Here is a 19,030-nt window from a genome sequence, read left to right as displayed (position 1 = left end):
ACAAGATAATTAGCAGTGGTTGTGGGACTACACAGCTGTGGGGAGCAGGAAAAGGCAACATTTGACCTATCTCAAAGGAAACTAGGAATTTACCTAAGAGCTGTAGGTGAAGAGAAATCTCCTAGACATGGAGGACAGTTGGTGTGAGGGATTTGAGATGAGAACTGGAGTGTCATGAGGAACAGTACCAAAACACCCATTTTATCTGGAATGTAGAGTACATGAGGGGATTTGTAATAAGGCTAGAAAAGTAAACTGAGGCCAGATTGTGAGGAGATGATAAAATGTACTTCCTTCCCCACCTTGAACAGGTAGAGGGTGTGTAATACTGCATATGTAGTAATGGCCATTCCATGAATCATGTTAGGATGATAGAGCATTGTCTTGGCCACTTGTAATGACACATTATCTGAACTGTTCATGAAGCACTGAGAACAAGATTTGGCACCTTCAAATAAGATGTGAAAAACATCATGGTAAAGTGGAGAAGGCACTGGATTTTGGGGATTGGGGAAGACATAAATTTTAACCCCATCTCAGCTATACTACTAGTTGATCTTTGGCAACTCACTTAACCTGTTTGTGCCTCAGTTTTCTCATATGTAAAATGGGGAGTAGTGTTAAACTCAATGGCCAATGGGCCTATTCCATCTCAAAATTTATGCTTTGGCCACTTAATAAAAGGGCATATGCATACAGAAGCTTCTAGTTGTTCCCCAAGTGTCAAACTACTCCTGGATAATCCATGTTTCTACCATCAGACTCCATTCATTTGTTGGTTAGTTTTGCTGAACTGTTTTTCTCTTTTTTTCTTCTTGTTCTTTGCTGTAATGGATGTCTTTATAGTTAGAGGAAGGAGAAGGAATAGTTTTGGAATTAAAAGCAATTAAAAAAGAAATTAAGAAAATTTTAAAATATATAATAAAAATTTTAAATGTTATTGCTTATTGACTTTCTCAAGGCAGTAACAACTGTCCTATTTGTTTTTGTGTCCTTTTGTGAACTTCTTTTCTATGTAAGTATTTTAATGTTCTTACTGTTTTTCTTATTTCCATGTTGTGGTCAGTGTGTATTTTGTTCTTTTTGTTTCATTTTGCATAACTACATGTGAATCATATTCTTTGTATTCTTCATATCTGAAATGTTTGTGGTACAATAATATTCCATTAACTTTCATACACCACATTTTGTTTAACCATTCCACCTTTATTGGATTTTTGCTATTTTATGCATGGGCTTGCTAGAAACATTTTTGTACACTTAGGTAGCTTTTCTATATGTTAAAAATATCCTTAAAGTATAGTAATGGTAAGGGTATCAATGGTTTGCAAAGTACAAACAATTTTGTAACTCTTATTATAAAATGAAATACTCCTTCTCAAAAAATTATACTAACCCCAAATCCACAACTAACACATGTAAGATTGAGGGACAATCTAGAAAATTACCCTAGCCCACTTGGAGTAATAGCCTTGATATGTTTATCTGGCGAGAATGCATCTTAACTGCTCACCAGGGATAAACATGGCCTGAACCCTTCACTAGGTAAAATAGGAAATATGTTTGGAATGGATGAAGAGCTTAGTGCCCCTGGAACAGCTGAAGGCAGTAAGACAAGGACAGACTGAATGAGATGAGGAAGATAGATTCAGGATACTACAAGGAGTCAAGCAGAGAAGCTCTATCATAGCTAAGAGGGAAATTCTTGAGCACTACATAAAGGGTGAGAAAAGGACCACAAGCTGTGGCAGGAGCAGTGACTTACCCCTTTGCCACAAGTGCCCTCTAGGCTTAAGCACACTTTCCCTTGGACTCAATGTGTAAGTGTGAAAGAGTATGTCACAGAGGGGAAGTTTGTACCAACTTCTTACTGTATCATCTCAGTGAGGAATCCTTTCTGACGTTAATTAAGTCTGGCTGAATAATTTATATTCACCAATAAACATGTGAGGAAGCATATCAGTGCACTAAAATCATACAAGGGATGTCAGTCCAGGAGTAATAAAATGATCTGAAGGATGAAATTTTGGAAACTTCTGGGACTTCCTTTTGCCCAACCCCACTTCAAGCAATCTGGGGAAAAGGGTAACATTTTCAGCAATGTGTCAGAAATAGGCATTTTGGAATACTCAGAGAGTAACTGAAAAACATATTTTTTTGGATGTGGCCAATTCAGGAATTTATTTTGTTTGGAGGAGGAGAGAGAACAAGCATTTGTTAAACAGCTAGCATGTGCCGAGTGATGTGCTAAGTGCTTTACAAATATTATTTCATTTGATCCTCACAACAACCCAGGAAGATAGGTGCTATTATTACCCTCATTTCACAGTTGAAGAAATTGAGGCATATAGAGGCTAAGTGATTTGTTCAAGGTCATACAGCTAGTAAATGTCTGCACCTGGATTTGAACACAGGTCTTCCTTACCCCAGACCCAGCACTTTATCCATTGTGCCACCAGCTGTACATGTTTGTTACATGAGTTGGGGTTTTTTTTGGGAGGGAGGTTCTTTATTTTTAAATGGGAGGGTGTGAGGATGGAAGAGAGAGAAAGTAGAAAATTAATTTAAAAAAAATAAATGTACAATGGGGTCTGAAGCCTTGGTATAATACCCTGAACCAGCACCCCCTTCTCTGAGTGTAGTGATGGAGCCAAGACTCCCCTTATGGGAGCCTATTCTGGTCTCTTCCTCCAACACAAATTACTACAACTCTAACTCTATAACAATGGCAAGCAAAGACTGAAAAAGAAAAAATGAATTTTCCACAAGGATTTCTTTAAAGAAATGAAAAAGGGGCAGCTAAGTGGTGCAGTGGATAGAGCTCCTGCCCTGAAGTCGGGAGCAACTGAGTTCAAATCCAGCCTCAGACCAAACATTTGACACTTACTAGCTGTGTGACCCTGGGCAAGTTACTTAATCCCAATTGCCTAAAAAAAATGAAACAAAATAAAACAATGAAAGAAAAGCTCTTGAGCAAAGAATTGGAAGGAAAACAAGTAGCTTAGAAGATAAAATGGTCAATCTGGCCCAAGAAATGGAATGCTTGAAAAATAGAAAAAATAAAACAGAATAGGCCAAACAAAAATCAGTGATCCTATGAGATAGCATGAAATTTTAGAAAAGATTAAAAAGACTGAAAAATAGAAGAAATGTAACAGAATGTAAAGAAATAGAAAATAAGTAACAAAAAGAAAAGTGTAAGCTATTTGTTGTCAAAAGTAACTGACTTGGTTAAGAGCAATCAAGATGCATTCTTACCTGATAAACATAGCAAGGCTATTACTCCAAGTGGGCTAGGGTATTTTTCTAGACTGTCCCTCAACACACATGTGTGGGTCTGGGTGTGTGTATAAAAATTTAAATCTTGGATACTATATTACAAGAAATCATAGCCCAGCTCTATTAGAACCAGAGGGCAAAGCAAAGAATCTATGATTAATTCCTGAAATGAACCTCCAAAATAAAAGTTCCAGTGATGCCATAGCCAAAATCCAGAGCCCTCACATCAAAGGGGAAAAAAAAACCACTATAAGCATCTAGAAACAGTTTAAGTACCAAGGACTTGCAGTCAGTATCACACAAAACCTGGCAGCTTCTACTAAAAATGGGAGAATATCTTTGAATACCATATTCCAAAAGACATAGAATATAGGCTTAAAGCCAAGAATAACATCATGCAAAGCTGAGTATAATACTATAAGAAAGAAAAGTCCTTTGATGAAACAGAAGACCTTCAAACATTTGTGATGAAAAGACTAGAATTGAGTAGGAACTTCAAAATATAAACCTAAGAGTCTAGAGAAACCTAGAAATGCACATTTATTTATGCAACTTGAAGGAGCTGTATGCTAACAATCTAATGGGGGGAGGAGGAAACAAGTGTCTTTTCAAAGCCTCAATATCTTTAAAGGATATTGAGGGAAATAAATAAGAGAAACAGACTGCTGGGAATGGATTGGTTCTTTTCTGAGGGTCTGGAAAAGGGAAAGAAAAGGAAGGGGAAAAGGAGGAATGTACTAGTATAGGGAGAAAGAAGAAGAGTGTAGAACTTGCTATATCTCATTGGAGTGAGAAAAATTACATGAAGGGGTCAGAAGAGTGGCCAGCAGATGAAGCACACATTTATTTGAAACAGAAAAAAGGTAGTTGAACACACTGAGAGACAAATCATCTGGTGTAGAAATATATCGATCTCAACAAGGAAATAAGAACTGTTACTTCCTCAAACACAACCTAAGACTCTGAACTGAAAAGTCCTGGGAATAGCAATGCCAATAGTGGCCTTGCATTTATTCTGACCCCAGAAATCATCACTGGAGGGAGTAACATTTTTGGAGAAGAATCCCATCATCTCCACTTCCACCACCAATACTAAGTGACAATCAGTTGTTACCAATGTGCAAGTAAACCCAAGAGGTCAAAAATAGCATTGCCACCTGGACCACTGGCCCTGCTCCCAGCCTGTCCCATCAATGGAGGAAGCAGTCTTTGTGGAAAAGGGATATACCATCCCTTGCAACACTGAAACCAATGACTGAACGATTCCCATAATGGGCAGGAAAATTCAAGAGCTACAGGAGCAGCAGCATAAACTAGACCCTGCAACCACTGTCCAGAGGAATAATTGTGGGAATGTATCTTGGCAAAAACTTCTGCCTGTGGTACAGTCTCTATCCCCTCAGTGGTCACAGCTACTGATGATTCAGAAAAGAAAGTTCTCACAGCCAAAGATCTTGTCACTGTTGCATTGATTAACATCAGAAATTGATATAATTTTATCGATGAAAATGGTATAAAATCATATGCATTACCATCTGTTTTGCTGCTGAACCCTATGGATCATAAGACTTTTCCATCTGAAACTTCTTTGATAGAATGTAAACTCCTTGAGAGCAGAGACAATGTTATGCTTTTCTATTTCTTTTTTTCTCTTTTAATATAAATTTATTTATATTTAGTTTTCAATATTCACTTCCACAAGTTTTTGAGTTACAAATTTCTCACCCCTCCCCCCACCCCAAGATGGCATGCATTCTGAATACCCCTTCCCCTGGTCTGCTTTCTCTTCTATCTCTCCCCCCTCCCTTCTCTTATCCCCTTCCCCTTCTATTTTCCTGTAGAGCAGGATAGACTTCTCTACCCCATTTCCTGTATTTCTTATTTCCCAGTTGCATCTGAAAATATTTTTTTAAAAACATATGTTTTTAAAACTTTGAGTTCCAAGTTTTCTCCCTTCCTCCCTCCCCACCCACCCTCATTGAAAAGGCAAGCAATTCAATATAGGTTATACATGTGTAGCTATGCAAAACACTTCCATAGTAGTCGTGTTGTGAAAAACTAACTCTATTTCCCTTAATCCTATCCTGTCCTCCCATTTATTCTATTCTTTCTTTTGACCCTGTCCCTCCTCACAAGTATTTGCTTCTGATTACCCTCTTTCCCAATCTGCCCTCCTCTCTATCACCCCCCTGCTCTCTTGTCCCCTTCTCCCCCTATTTTCCTGTAGGGTAAGACAGATTTCCATACCCAATTGAATGTGTATGTTATTCTCTCTTTAAGCCAAATCCTATGAGAATAAGATTCCCTCATTCCCTCTCACCTTCCCCTGTTTCCCCTCCACTGTGAGAGACTTTTCTGTATTTTTTGTGAGATAATTTACCCCATTCTACCTCTCCCTTTCTTCTCTGAGTATCATCCTCTCTCATCCCTTAATTTTATTCTCCAGATATGACCCCTTAATCTTCAACTCACCCTGTGCCCTCTACCTATCTATCTATCTATCTATCTATCTATCTATCTATCTATCTATCTATCTATATATATATATATATATATATATATATATATATATATATATATATATATACATACATACATTTTTTTTCCCCTTCAACTACCCTAATACTGACAAAGTTCTCATGAGTTACAAATATCATCTTTCCATGCAGGAATGTAAACAGTTCAATCTTAATAAGTCTCTTATGATTTCTCTTTCCTGTTTACCTCTTCATGTTCCACTGGAGTCCTGTATTTGAAAGTCAGATTTTCTGTTTAGCTCTGTCTTTTCATCAGGAATGCTTGAAAGTCCTCTATTTCACTGAATGACCATTTTTTCCCCTGAAGGATTATACTCAGTTTTGCTGGGTAGGTGATTCTTGGTTGTAATCCTATCTCCTTTGCCCTCCAGAATATTATATTCCATGCCCTGTGGTCCTTTAATGTAGAAGCTGCTAAATCTTGTGTTATCCTGATTGTGTTTCCACAGTACTTGAACTGTTTCCTTCTGGCAGCTTGTAATATTTTCTCCTTGAATTTGGCTACAGTATTCCTAGGAGTTTTCCTTTGGGGATCTCTTTCAGGAGGAGATCTGTGGATTCTTTCAATTTCTATTTTGCCCTCTGGTTCTAATATCAGGCAGTTTTCCTTGATAATTTCTTGAAAGATGACATCTAGGCTCTTTTTTTGATCATGGCTTTCAGATAGTCCAATAATTTTTAAATTCTCTCTCCTGGATCTATTTTCCAGGTCAGTTGTTTTTCCAATGAGATATTTCACATTGTTTTCTAATTTTTCATTCTTTTGGATTTGTTTTACAGTGTCTTGATTTCTCATAAAGTCACTGTCTTCCAATTGCTCTATTCTAATTTTTAAGGAAGTATTTTCTTCAGTAATCTTTTGGACTTCCTTTTCCATTTGGCCAATTTTTCTTTTTAGGGCATTTTTCTCCTCATTGGCTTTTTGGACCTCTTTTGCCATTTGGGTTAGGCTGTTTTTTAAGGTGTTATTTTCTTCAGTATTTTTTTGGGTCTCCTTTACCAAGCTGTTGACTTGTTTTTCATGATTTTCTTGCATCACTCTCATTTCTTTTCCCAGTTTTTCCTCTGCTTCTCTTACTTGCTTCTCTAAATCCCTTTTGAGCTCTTCCAAGACCTGGGACTGATTCATATTTTTCTTGGAGGCTTTGGATGTAGGAGCTTTGATTTTGTTGTCTTCTTCTGGTTGTATATTTTGATCTTCTTTTTCACCAAAGTAAGACAATATAGTCTGACTCTTTTTGCACTGCTTGCTCATGAGCCCAGCCAATTACTTGAGTTTTAAACTCTTTGTTAAGGTAAGAGTCTGTTTCCAATGTGGAGAATGTACTGTCCCAAGCTTCAGGGGTTTATATAGCTGTTTTCAGAGATACTTGTAGGGACCTGTAAATTTTCAGTTCTACCAAGGTGGTTTGATAAGGGGCAAGGTGTTTACTCCTTTCCTGGCCTGTGACCACAAGTATTCCTTTGTGTCCTGTAACTGTAAGGAGGGGTTCCTCTCCACAGCCACTACAAGCTCCACCACGCCAGCGCTCCTCCTCATCCCAGCACTGCCACCCAGAACTGTGGCCCAGATCCACACGCGGGCAAAGCAAGAGATTCCTGCCTCAGCACTGGCAAAGATATCCCTGCAGTCCTTCTCTGATCAGCCACTGGATTTCCCCTCAGTCTGTGGGCCGGAAGCTTGGGAAGCAGTTGCCCCACCCAGGGCCACACTCTTGGGGAATGGAGCTGAAACCCTGCCTTCCTCTCTGACCACCGACAGAAACAGACTTTTCCCACTGACCTTCTAAGTTGTCTTTGGCATTCGTGGATTGAGGAGTCTGGAAACCTCCACAGCTACCTAAGATTCACTCCTCTGAGCCCTACTCCAGGTTCACTGCAGCCTGCGTGCCCATGCTGCGCTGCGCTCCCAGCCCGGCGGGATACACCTTTCTGATCAATCATCCAGGTTGTCTTGGGCTGAAAATTTGTTTCACTCTGTCTTTTTGTGGGTTCTGCTGCTTCAGAATTTGTTTAGAGCCATTTTTTGGAGGGGTTTGGGGGAGAGCTCAAGCAAGTCACTGCTTTAACTCTCGATCTTGGCTCCACCCCCTATATTTCTACACCCAATGTTTAGCACAATGTTTTGGGCATAATAAGCACTTAAATTCTTTTCCATTTCTTTTTCATCCAATAACATAAAAGCAAATTTTACCTTGTTATTACGTTATTATGATTATCATCATCATCATCATCATCATCATCATCATCATCATCATCATCATCATTATTATATGTTCTCAACATATGTGTTTCTGTAACAGTGCATTCTAAGTTTTGCAAGTGAGGCAACTAGGTGGCACAGTGGATAGAGTACCAGGCTTGGAGTCAGGGAGACTTGAGATCAAATCTGACCTCAGATACTTACTAGCTATGTGACTCTGAGCAAGTCACTTAACCCTGTTTGCTTCTGTTTCCTCATCTTTAAAATGAGCTGGAAAGGGAAATGGCAAACCACTCCAGCATCTTTGCCAAGAAAAGCCCAAATGGTGTCACAAAGAATTGGACACGACTGAAAATAACTGAACAAATCCTGCAAGTAGCAGCCACCTTCTGGGGACCCAATTCATGGGAATGAATGAATGCACGTTGGGGAAGTGTCGGGGTGGGAGGGGTTGCCTACATGATATTTTGCCCCCAGAGGGAATACAGGTTCCTTCAAAACTTCAAAAAGATTGAGATAAATTAATCTTTACAAAAGCAACTCACCAAAATTACATGACTCCTTCTCTGTAATGTCATGAGAGACATGCATTCCCTTCCCCTATATGTGATTAAGAAAAAATGAGCACTGGGTTTGAAGAGAGAGGATCTGGATTAAAATCCTGGTTCTACTATTTACTACATGTGAGGTTGGGCAAGTCACTAAACTTTTCTGGTCCTCACTTTCTCATCTGTAAAAAAAAAAAAGGAGGTTGGACGACTAGGTATTTACCCCAAAGAGATATTTTTTCAATGAAAAGGGCCTATTTGCACAAGAATATTTATAGCAGCTCAAAGAACTGGAAATTAAGGGGATGCCCATCAATCAAGAGAAGGCTAAACAAGTTGTGGTATATGACTGTATGCAATACTATTGGACTATAATAAATGATGAGCAGATGCTTTCAGAAAAACCTGGAAAGATTTACATGAATTGATGAAGGGTGAAGTGAGCAGAACTAGGAAAACATTGTACATGGTAACAGCAATACTGTACAACTGTGAGTGACTTAGCCATTCTCAGCAATATAACTGATGTAAGACAATTCTAAAGCACTTGTGAGGAAAATTGCTATCCACTGTCAGAGAAAGAATTGATGGAGTCTGAATGCAGATTGAAGCATACTATTTTTCACTTCCTTAATCTTTTAATGGGTTTTTTTCTTTTTTTGGTCTGTGTTTTCTTTCACATGACTCATATGGAAATATGTATTGCAATTAAAAAAGGAAGAAAAAAAAGAAAAGAAAAAAATAGGGATCCCTAGAGGGGAGGCCCAATCTCAATACAGCCAAAAACATCCTTTCATGTATGGGCCACATAAATAAGGCAAAGAAATGATATTGTATGCATTCAAGACTATGCCACCATAGAAAATTTATTGCAAATGGGAACCAAGGGCAAAATCATTCCTACCTTTTTTTCTTTGTTATTTCCCTTGATATTCTAGATCTCTCTCTTCCCCCTCTTCTCTTCCTTTCTCATCCTTCCCTCTCTGTAAGACTTCCTCTTGACTTTTTCTTTTGCCTTCCTCCTGAACGTATCAAGGGAAGAGGAGATTTATCTTTCCCCTAGAGTAGGAGCAGTCCATGATAGAAGAAACACGTGGCAAGCAGGATATGCTTGCCCAGGTCATCTGAGAGGAGAAGTCATGGACCTCGAGCTTCTGGATGACTTCTGCCTTGATGTTGCCTAGTCAGAGATTAGAATTCCTCAGAATAGATTTTCCAAAATATAACATCAACCAGGTGATTGGTATAATTTCTAAAGAAGCACATGATAGAGTTAGATAAGTATTTTCATTTGGACTGAGAGGAAAGAACTTGAAAAATGCACCTTTTTAGCCTTGGAGGTCACGTTACAGGTAATATAAAGTTCAAGAATTTCCAAATGAGAGTTTTGGCAACAGCTTCCTTGGGGAGAAAATTTCCTTAATATTGTGCTTCTTGGAGTAGGAAGAGAACACTGCCACCTTCCTGGTGTAGGCCTTCATCACCTAATGCCTAAAATACTGAAATAGCCTCATTGGTCTCTGTGTCTCAAGTCCCTCTCCAATCCAGGCCAACCTTCAATTACTGTCAAATCATCTTCATACAGTACATATCTGACCATATCATCTGTTGCCCCCACCCTCATTCAATAAACTCCAGTGGCTCCCTGTCACTTCCAGAATCAAATATAAAATCCTGTGCTTGGCATTCAAAGCCCTTGATAATCTGCCCCCATCAACCTTTTCAGTCTTCTTACAACTTACTCTCCACCACATACTCTCATTCAGTTAAATTGGCCTCCTTACCTTTCCTCTCACAAGACCCACCACCTCTTATTTCTTGCTGAGCATTTGCACTGGCTGTCCTTCATGCCTAGAAATTTTTCCTTTCTCATCTCTATCTCCTGGCTTCCTTGGCTTCCTGAAAGTTCCAGCTAAAATCCCACCTTCTACAAAAAGCCTTTCCTCTGCTCCTTTAATGCTAGTGTCTTCCCTATGTTTTGATTATTTTCCATTCTATTATATATTTTGTTTGTACATAGTTTGCATGTTGTTTCCCCCTACTTCCCCTATTAAACTGTAAGCTACTTGAAAGCATTGACCATTTTTGCTTTTCTTTACAACCCCAGTGCTTAGAACGTAGTAGGTAGTCATTTAATGAATTCTTGTTGACTGACTGAATAATAATATATCCCCTGCAGCTGAAGGACTAGAGCCATGTCACGAGGGCTGGGAGATCTGGACCTTACTACCCCTCCGTTGTTACCAATTAATTGCCATGTTGTGTTTGGAAATTGGAAATCTGATGGAAAATATTTGCTTGTTCAAAGTCCTCAAAACATGTTTTCTTTGCCTTGTGAGCAGAAGTAGATGGGTTCCCCCCACCCTGGAATTCCCTTGCTCTCTCTATAATCCAGTGAATGTTGGCAATTTGGTCTCTAGTGTCTCTGCCTCTTTAGAAAACAGCTTCTTCTTCTGGTAGTTCTTGGTTCACATGTTGTCGAAGCTTAGGTTGCAGAATCTTAAGTATACCTTTGCTGGCATGTGAAATGAGCACAATTGTTTGGTAATTTGAACATTCTTGGCATTGCCCTTCTTTAGGATAGGGATATAAACTGATCTTTTCCAATCCAGTGGCCACTGTTGAGTTGTCCAAATTGCTGCCATTTTGAGTGCAGCACTTTAACAGCATCATCTTTTAGGATTTTAAATAGCTCAGCTGGAATTCCATCAACTCCACCAGCCTTATTGTTAGTAATGCTTCCTAACATTCACTTGACTTCATTCTCCAAGATATCTACCTCTAGACCAGCAACCACACCAACAAGATGGTTGGGATGTTAGGATCTTTCTTGTATGGTTCTTTTGTGTATTCTTGCCACCTCTTAATCTTTTCTGCTTCCATTAAGTCCCTACCATTTTTGTCTTTTCTCATGCCCATTTTGCATGAAACACTCATTTGAAATTTTCTTGAAGAGATCTCTTGTCTTTCCCATTCTGTTACTTTCTTCTATTTCTTTGCATTGCTCATTTAAGAAAATCCTATCTCTCCTTGCTATTCTATGGAATTCTGCATTCATTTGGGTATGTCTTTCCATTTCTGTTTCCTTCTTTCCTCAGCTATTTGTAAAGCCTCATCAGAAAGCAGTTTTGCTTTATTGCCCTTCTTTTTCTTTGGAATGTTTTTTGTTGCTGCCTCCTGCACAATATTTCAAACCTCTGTCCATAGTTCTTCAGGCATTCTATCTACCAGATCTAATTCCTTAAATCTATTCATCACCTCCACTTCATATTCATAAGGGATATTATTTAGGTCATGCTTATATTGTCTGATGGTTTTCCCTGCTTTCTTCAATTTTGCAATAGGAAGCTCATGATCTGAGCCAGCTCCAGGTCTTATTTTAACTCCTTGGTCTACAAAGTATATAATCAATCTGATTTCAATATTGACAATCTGGTGATGTCCATGTGTAGAGTTACCTTTTGGGTTGTTGAAAAAGAGTGTTTGCTATGACAAGCAAGTTATCTTGACAAAACTCTATTAGTCTCTGTCCTGTTTCATTTTGTACTCCAAGGACAAACTTGCCTATTATTCCCATTATCTTTTTATTTCCTAGTTTAGAATTCCAGTTCCCTAAGATGAATGTGACATCTTTATAGGATGTTACTTCTAGAAAATGTTATAGGTCTTCATAGAACTGATTAACTTTGGCCTCTTTGGTATCAGTGGTTGAAACATACTTGTATTATTGTGATGTTGAATGATTTGCCTTGAATTCAAACACATATCATTCTGCCATTTTTGAGATTATACTCCAGTACTGGTTTTCCCATCTTTTTATTGACTGTAAGGGCTACTCCATTTCTTCTAAAGGATTCTTGCCCACAGTAATTTTACTGTATTACTGTATGTAGTGATCACCTGAATTAAATTTATCCATTCCCATTCATCAATTCATTGACATCCCAAGATGTTAACATTTAATCTTTTCATCTCCTGTTTGACCACATCCAGCTTACCTTGGTTCATAGGTCTTATATTCCAGGTTCCTATGCAATATTGATCTTTACAGCATCAGACTTTCCTTTTGTCATCTGATGCATCCACAACTGAGCTTCCTTTTGACTTTGGCCCAGCCACTTCATTAATACTGGAGCTACTTGTAGTTGTTCTTCACTCTTCCCCAGTAGCGTATTGACACCTTCTGGCCTGAGGATCTCATCTCCTAATGTCATCTCTTTTATCATTTTAGTAATGTCCATGGGGTTTTCTTAGCAAAGATACTGCAGTGGTTTGCCATTTCCTTCTCCAGTGGATCACCTTTTGTCAGAACTCTCCACTATGACCTTTCCATCTTGAGTAACCCTGCATGGCATAACTACACAAGCCTCTTTGTCACAACATGGCAGTGATACAGGGGGAGTAGTAACAGTAGTATTTTCCCAAAATGCACTGATTACTATTACTTACTAAAAATTTCCTAGAAAGCAAAGGGCTAATATGGAACAATATATTTAGGATTACACAGAAGTCAAGAGATTCAGTTTGAGATTACTGGGTGATATGCTATCATGAAGTTCATTTGAGGACTAATATGTCAATACACTAATACATCTTTAACTTCAACAATATAGATATTCATTTCCTCCAATGGTAGATATCATAACATAGTCTTGCTGTCTCATCCAGTATGATTTATGTCAATATTCTTCTATATATCCTTCACAGAGAATGTACCCAACAGAGTAGTGGCTCTCCTCTTGGCCTTTTTATATTCTGTGGCCATCAATTAAACATCTGGATCATCTGTTTTCCTTTATGCTCTTTATGTACTGGCTCAACTCCTCTTAAACAACTTTTCTACTTGATATATTTTAGGCTGCTTCTTGAATGCAAAATACTATTAACTATATGCTGCAGCTTATTTACTCCCACTCTTTGTTTATTCATTCACAATTTTTAAAAATTTAGCAGGAAATTTATTTAAACAATGAAATGCTTGAGTTGAAGTAAAAAGCAGGGTTAATTCCTTCATGGTATTAAATCACAAAGATTGCTCTACATATAATAAACATGCATAGAAATGTTATAAAAATCAGTTTTGCAATGATAAAAGAGAATTTTGAAATAAACTAACTAAACAAGATATTCAAGGATTTTTTTTTACTTCTTTCTTTTGTTAAATACTGAGAGCAAAATAATTTCCTGGAATATAAAAATAAAAGTTGAATGATCATGCAACTAATAGAGATAGAGGAAATTTTCACCAGACCAGTTTCTATCACCAACAATTTAGAATCTTCATAAATTGATATTATATCATTCATAGCCATATGGGATCAAGAGATGGATGCTGGTGACAAAAAACATGGGTTTCTGGGTCAAGGAACAGCTTGGAATCATTGAAAATTCTGTGGCATTTACAGAATTCAATCTAGCCCTGTCATATTCAATTTTGAACTCATCTCATTGTCCGTCTATGGTGCTTGTTGAAGACATAGACAGACAGACAGATAGATGATGGATAGATAGATAGATAGATAGATAGATAGATAGATAGATAGATAGATAGATAGATAGTTAGATAGATAGAGATATGCTAATTCAATGATCCACCCAACTAATTGCATGTCATAGTTAGAACAATGGGCATTATGTACCTTACTTAGGAAGCTCTGTATTATCTAAAGTTTTACAAAATATACACAATGTAATCTATAAAGGGAACCATCTGAAGGACTTCACCATTCATAGGGAATCCTCTTTTATTCAGACTCTGGACAAGATGTTCTCAATGATAGCAACAAATAGATTTTTGTAGTGTTGATAATCAGAGACTAGTAAAGCAGTTATCTTTATGATTGCCTCTCTCAAGGAATTATTTATGAACTTAATATACACATGTTGTACAGACAAAAAGAGAGACCCTGAATCTTTCCTCTTTTGACATGACTAACTACACCTTGGAAACTGGCCTCAATTTAATTTAAAGTGAGGAATGATGATTTCTTTTGTCATGTTCTACTTCTGACCTTAATTCCAGGATGAAAAAACAGACAGTCCTATTTCTGGAAATGCAAATTAGCCCAACTAAAAGGCCAATGTTAATGTACATATTTGACTGTATTCTGGGGGAACCACATTCTTAAAGGTGTCTTCCCATGGCCACAAGTATCTGTGGTTTCTGTTTTCCTACAGTTCTAATGACTTCTTATGAGAAAGATGTTTATTTTGCTACCACAATTGGAAAACTTTTAAAGATGGACTTTTCCTTTCTAAAATGAGGTTTTTTTTTTACTCAACAAACAAGAAATACAGTGGAATCTTGCATTTTCTATGCCTTTCAATAAGACTGAAAATATGGTATGCTGTAAAAATTTCTTCTGTGGAAGATTATATATTCCTTTCTCATATTTTTATTAAGGATATATTTATCAAATGTATAGATCATTCTGTTTTTTAATATGATTTTTTTAAAAGGCAATTGGGGTTAAGTGACTTGCCCATGGTCACACAGCTAGTGTCAAGTGTTTGGTCTGAGGCCAGATTTGAACTCAGGTCCTCCTGACTTCATGGCCGGTGCTCTATCCACTGCACCACCTAGCTGCCCATTGTATAGGTCATTCTTATAAATGTTTTATAGATATAAGAAAGCAAGTTTATGGTTCAGTACATACTAATGTCCTCATCATTAACTTTTGGAGGTAATTATACAAGCTATGATTTTTCCTAATAATTCATTATGCTTCCTTCTTTGAGATATCTTAAAATAGATCTTTTAATGATTCCAAAGTCTGGTCATTACTAGCACAAGTTTCTTTTATGTGTACTTAGTTTAGTTCAGATTCCCTTTTTAGTGTTCTTTTTTTTTAATTAATTTTTTTTCAACCAGAAAGAAATTTACCTTCTCTCCTTCTCACCCCCAGTTGGGAAAAAAGAAAAACAAAACACCCTGTTATAAACATATATAGAAAAGGAAAACAAATTTCTACATTGGCCATGTCCAAAAGGATATGTGTGTGCAAGTATGTGTATGTGTATATATGTATATGTACATATGTATATGTGTGTATGTATGTACACTTACATACCCACATGTCTTATTCTGCACTGAGTCTTTCACATTTCTATCAGGAAGTTGGCAGTATGCTTCTTCGTTAGTCCTCTGGAGTCATGGTTGGACATTATGTTGATCAGAGTTCCTAAGTCTTTCAAAGTTGTTTATTTTTGCAATGTTATTGTCATTTATTAAATTGTTCTCCTGGTTCTGTTCACTTCATTCTGCATCAGTTCATATGAGTCTTTTCAGGTTTCACTGAAATCATCTCCATTATTTTTTACAGCACAAATTCCATCACATTTATATACCATAACTTGTTCAGCCATCCTGTCAATTGATGGGCACCCCTACAGATTACCATTCTTTGCCACCTAAAAGATAATTCTAAATATTTTTGCACAGAGTTTGTTTCACTTAGGTCTAATTCCTCCTTTAAGCTAACTTCACTATAAATCTCCCTTCTGCCTTCTACCATTTCCCTCCCATTTCCCTGTTGAGCAAAATATATCTCTATATCCAACGTTGTGTGTATGTGTGTTCTTCCCTCCTTTAGTGAATTCAGATGAGACTGAGGTTCAAGTGTCAGTCAATCCACTCTTTCCTTGCCTTCTGGAGACTTTTACTTATGTGTCCTGATTAAGTGAGGTAATTTTCCTTAACCTTCCTTTCCTTCCCCTCCTAATTTATTCCTCTCTTCTTATCTTTCCATTCTTTCTTCCTTTTTTTTTTTAAAGATTAGCAGGATCTAACAGAACCACTTCAAGGCCTTCTGTCTAATTAGACTCCTAATAATAACAGAATTCAGAGGAGACACATTATCATCTCCCCACATTGGGATGTAAACAATTTATCACTGTCCCTTTGTCCAGTCTCTTATGAACATTCATGTTTTGTCTTTTTTATATTTCTTTTAATCCCAGTGTTTGAATTTCAAAGCTTCTGTTAACCTTGATCATTTAATCAAGAATGCTTGGCAGTCCTCTATTTCATTAAAGGTCTTTTTCCTCTGTAGGATTATACTCAGTTGTGTTAGATTTCTTGGCAGTAATCTTATATCCTTTGCCTTCTGGAATATTGTTTTCTAAGTTCTCCACTCCTTTGTGGTGGTAGCTGCTAAATCATGTATGATTTTGATTGTAGATCCTTGGTACTTACATTGTTTCTTTCTGCAATGTTTTCTGTTTGACCTGGAAGCTCTGGATTTTGGCCATGAAGTTCCTGGGAGTTTTTATTTTGGGATTTCTTTCAGAAGGTGATCAGTGGATTATTTCTATTTTGACTTTTTCCTCTGGTTTTAAGAGATCTGGGAAGATCTCTTCTTTTAAGAGTTTTTGAATTATGTTGTCTAAGCTCTTTTTTTTTCCAGCTATGGTTTTTAGATAATCCAATGATTCTCAAATAGGCTTTTTTTCCTGGGTATGTTTTCTGTGTCACTCATTTTTGCCAAGCAATACCTTATATTTTCTTCTTTTTTTCAGTCTTTTGACTTTTTAAAGAAATAATTCTTGATTTCTGATAGGGTCATTAGCTTTTATTTCGTTCATTCTAATTTTCAGTTGGTTCATTGTTTTGGTCAAAATCTTTTACCTCTTGTGCCAAACTACTTATTTACTTTACAATGATTTCTTCCGTAACTCTCATTTCATTTCCAATTTATCTTCTATCACTCTCATTTCATTCATATAAACACTTTAGTGCTTAAAAAAAACTCTCGATTCATTTCTTCCAGGAATTCTAGTTGAATTTGTATGGCATGTGTTTTTCTTCAAAGTTTTGCTCATTTTGTAGGAATCCTCTTTTCTGGGTTCATACCTTCTGCATCTCTGTCTCCATAATAGCTTTTCATAGTGAGGTTCTTCTTGTTGTTTCCTCATTTTTGCAACTTGTTTCTTAACTTTGGACTTCAAGTTTAAGCTGAGCTCTCTACACTTCTACAGGGAATGTCTGAATTAGTCCTGTGGTTGCTTTCTTTACAGGACTGATGTGTTATTACAGAATCTCAGGGTCAGCTCAGGCTGTGAACTTGAAACTTTACAGTTCTCCCAAACAATTCTAGTCCATGGAAAAGTGTGATGGTTGCCCTCCTGGTCTAAACCCTGCAAGTTACTTTTCTGGATTTAGGTTTGAACAATGATAGACTACTGCTGAATTCAGCCACTATCAGCCAGTTTGAAGGCTCTGACAATTCAGAATGACAAAACCACAGTCTCTGCTTTAAGTCAGGGATGCTTGCCTTGGTTATTCTTTTATGGGCTTTTATGGGTTAGAATCTGGAACTGCAATACTGCTGTGTTCCTGGAATTTGAGACACACCTCTGGTGCTTGCTTCTGAACCTCCTCCTCTCTCATTGCTTGGGACTGCTACCTCTCCTTACATTAAATGTCACCGCTGGTTGCAGGTCCTCTTCTCAGTCCAACATGAATCTGTTATCTAGAATTTGGTAGTGAGCAATCACTTAGCTACCAGTTAGCACCCATTATATCTCACCTTGCTAATGGTGTCTCAAATATGGGTCTGAGATGATCTCTTGCTCAGAATCCACCTGACCCACTCCTGGCCAGATTCAACAGAATTCTCTGTCTTCTTATGTTTACATAGACTGGATAAATAACTCTGTGAGTTTTTATTGGATGTCCCCATCAGGATTTGCTCTGGTGCATTTCTAGATTTGTTTGGAAGAATTTGGGGGCAGAATTTGCTGTATTTCTTTATACATCTCCATCATCTTGGCTCCACTCTTCCTTCTTGATGTCATTTATTATCACTTCCACTTCTCTATGTAGCACACTGGAGTACAAAAATTATGCTTCCATTATCATCAATGATGAAAATGGTTCATTATAGAAAAACTGATATAACTTCCATCTCCATCCTTCATGTTGTTCTTTTATCTTTTTAGAGTGATGTTACTTAGTTGGGCCTCACAAAATGTATTCTATAGATTAATTTCCCTCTCCACTGTTCTTTTGTTCTTTGTAGTTCTTTGAGGAAATAATGATGTTAAACTTATCATAGCTGATCATTGATTTGTAGTTGGAAAAGAACCTAGAAGTACTTTAGCTTAATCTCTTTTTATTTTGTAGATAGTAGAATCATAGAAATATACCTAAAAGAGACCTTTGAGGTCATTTAATATTCAAATACAAACAGTCCTGTGGGTCACATATTGACCCAGAAAACCACAAATTTTATTATGTTTCTTGCATTCTGTTTCTATTTATTTTGTTAAATATTTCCACCAACTACATTTTAATCTGGTTTGGGCCATTTGGAAGTTTTGCAGACAACAAATTTGACATTTCTGATTTAATACAAACCCCTCATTTTATAAGTAAGGAAACTGAGGAGATAAGAAGTAAAGTGACTTGCCCAAGGTTATGCAGATAATAAGAAAAACAGCTAGAATTAAAACCCAGGTCTTCT

Source organism: Phascolarctos cinereus, unplaced genomic scaffold (assembly GCF_003287225.1).
Source record: "Phascolarctos cinereus isolate Bilbo 61053 unplaced genomic scaffold, phaCin_HiC Scaffold_2;HRSCAF=192, whole genome shotgun sequence".
Taxonomy (NCBI): Eukaryota; Metazoa; Chordata; class Mammalia; order Diprotodontia; family Phascolarctidae; genus Phascolarctos; species Phascolarctos cinereus.
This window is presented reverse-complemented; position numbering follows the sequence as displayed.